This window comes from Nycticebus coucang, chromosome 13, assembly GCF_027406575.1.
Source record: "Nycticebus coucang isolate mNycCou1 chromosome 13, mNycCou1.pri, whole genome shotgun sequence".
In the NCBI taxonomy this organism is placed as follows: domain Eukaryota; kingdom Metazoa; phylum Chordata; class Mammalia; order Primates; family Lorisidae; genus Nycticebus; species Nycticebus coucang.
In genome coordinates this window covers 46,231,316-46,234,618 of record NC_069792.1, presented here as the reverse complement: position 1 = coordinate 46,234,618, position 3,303 = coordinate 46,231,316, and positions in this window count along the sequence as shown.

The following is a 3,303-nucleotide window of genomic DNA, read 5'->3' as shown; positions in this document are numbered from 1 at the left end:
TATGGAGAACACTCAGAGATCTAAAAATAGATCTGCCATTCAATCCTGTAATTCCTCTGCTGGGCATATACCCAGAAGACCAAAAATCACAACATAACAAAGATATTTGTACCAGAATGTTTATTGCAGCCCAATTCATAATTGCTAAGTCATGGAAAAAGCCCAAGTGCCCATCGATCCACGAATGGATTAATAAATTCTGGTATATGTACACCATGGAATACTATGCAGCCTTAAAGAAAGATGGAGACTTTACCTCTTTCATGTTTACATGGATGGAGCTGGAACATATTCTTCTTAGTAAAGTATCTCAAGAATGGAAGAAAAAGTACCCAATGTACTCAGCCCTACTATGAAACTAATTTGGGGCTCTCACATGAAAGCTATAACCCAGTTACAACCTAACAATTGGGGGAAGTGGGAAAGGGAGGGGAGGGGGGTGGTGGGTAGAGGGAGGGGGATTGGTGGGATCATACCTGTGGCGCATCTTACAGGCGTATTTGCCAAACTTGGTAAATGTAGAATGTAAATGTTTTGGCACAGTAACTGAGATAACGCCGGAAAGGCTATGTTAACCATTGTGATAAAAATGTGTCAAATGGTCTATGAAGCAAGTGTATGATGCCCCATGATAATATCAATGTATACAGTTATGATTCAATAAAAAATAAATAAATAAAACAATAAAAAATAAACAGCTGATTTTAAAATGGGCAAAAGATTTAAATAAATGCATCAGAGAAAATGAGATCCAAATAATCAAAAGATTTTGCAAAGATAAGATGCTCAACCCCATTACTCATCAAAAAACAGCAATAAAAATGATGAATACCACTGTATACTACTCATATAGCTAAAATGAAAACACAGACAATATTAAGTGTTGACAAGAATGCAGACTAACCAGAAATCTCATACTTTGCTGGTGGAATTTATGTTGGTACAACTATTTTGGAAAATTGTTGGGCAGTATCCCTATATCCCTTAACAAAGCATTTCTAGTCCTTGCTGTGTACCCAAGAGAATTGAGTGCAATAACTACAAAAACACATGTGAAAAATGTTCATAGCAACTTGACTCACAACATCCAAAAAATATCCTAATAATGAAACCAAACAATATCCTAATAATGAAGAATGAAAACAGAATTTGCAGTCTATTTGCATAATAGATATGGATATATACACTTTTATATATATTCATCTCAGTAGACAGGTGTAATAGGAGATGAAGTCCTTAATTTTTGGATGTATCCCAATGATCACAACTCATTTTGTAGCTTATCCTTTAACTCTCTTTATCGTGAATTTTGTCAAATAAAGTTCTTAATTTTGATAAGTTACAATCTATCATTTGTTATTTTTGTGTGTGTGTGTGTATGTGCATGTCTAGATATGTTCTGTATAAAAATCTTTGCATAGTCGAGAGGTGAAACAAGATGGCCAGATAGAATCCTCTAGAGAATTCCCCTGCAAGAACACCAAATTGAACAAGTATGCCCACAGAAAAACACCTTGGTAAGAACTAAACATCACACAAGCAATCACAGTGCCTAGTTTTAGCATCATAACATAGAAAGAGTCACTGAAGAAGGTAGGAAAGGTGATCCTGTTTGCCTGGCCACAGAGCATCGCAGCCCTCCACTATCCCCCACCACTGTCAGGCCAGTGCTGAGTAGGGAGAGAATCTATGTGCTTGGAGAAAGGAGCACACAGGACTGTGGGACTTCACATTGGAACTAAGGGCCAAGGAAACACAGGGGAACACAACACAGGACAGAATTCTGCTGGCACGGATGAAGGAAGCATGCAGACCAGCCCCAGAAAAGACTCTTCCACTGCAACAGTAGGAACCCAATTTCTAGCTTGCTCCACCACCAGCCCATGAAAGTGGCCTGAGGCCAGGAATAAATGTGAAAGGTAGTCAGGCCACATAACTGTAGTCATTGGGCACGTCTTGGTGCTGCTCTAGGCTTAGATACAATGGACATGGGGAGCTCATGGCTGGAACACCCACTGTGGTGGCCAAGGGAGTGCTCACATCACCCCTCCCCTAACTCCAGGCAGTGCAGCTCACGGAGAAGTTCCTTACACTTGGCAAAAGGAAAGGAAAGAGTACAGGGAACTTTGTCACGCATCTTGGATACCAGCTCAGCCACCATAAAATAAAATACCACACAGACGCCTGAAACCCCTGATGGCATACAATATCTCCTATATGACATTACTAGACTTAACCCTGGACCACAAGGGAACATGCTTCCCTGAAGGGAGGGTTCTACCCCTGGCAGGATTCACCACCTGCTCGCTAAAGAGCACTTGGGCCTCGAATAAACACCAATAGTGGCCAGGCTACATAGTCTGGTGTGAGCAGAGCAATCCCAGCAGTGGTGGCTGTGGGAAGGGCTTGCATCATCACACCCCCAACTCCAGGCAGCCCAGCATGGAGAATGAGAGTCCTTCCATTTGGGGGAAAGAGAAGGAAGAGTGTGAGATGGTAATCTAGGGAATTCTCGCTAACCTTACCCAGGCCCACCAAGGCTGTACTACTGGGAGGCTGCAAGAGTTTGGCATTTCTGTGCTTGAGTGCCCCCTAGTTTTGGCATGGCTGCACTGACCAAAGACAGATCACAACACTCAATTCCCTCTGAATACCAAAAATGATATGTACAAATATGCCTGGACTGCAAACATTAGAATAAGGACCGAAGTCTTCAATGCCCAGACAACAATAAACATCCACAAGCATCAAGAACATCCAAGAAAACATGATGACCTCACCAAATAACTAGATAAGGCACCACTGACCAACCCAGAGTGATGGAGATGAATTTCTAGGAATACCTCAAGGCCATAAAGATATTATCTTATGATTTTGTTTAAAAGTATTGTATTTTACCTTTTATATTTAGCCCTTGATCCATCTTAGATATTCTGTGTGTTTGCTGAAATGTTAGAACAAGTTGTTTTTCTTCCTGCAGGGGTTCAGTTATTTGACATTTCTTTCCTCCACTAAATTGTCATGAAAGTTTTGTTGTTAAATTAACATACTAAGTACAGAGGGAACTGACTTCTGGACCCTCGTTCTATTTGTCCACACTGCTTTAATTAATACTACACTGTCTAAATTAATACCACACCACATTAATTTAAAAAGTATTACTTTAATTCTTAAAATCTGATATTATCACTTTACTGTGTTCTTCCCTTCAAAGATCGAGCTTTTGACTGCATAGTTCAATTTAGTAATAAAAGACATTTAAAAATTTTTCAGTATATTTACTCAATTTATAAATACCTGTAT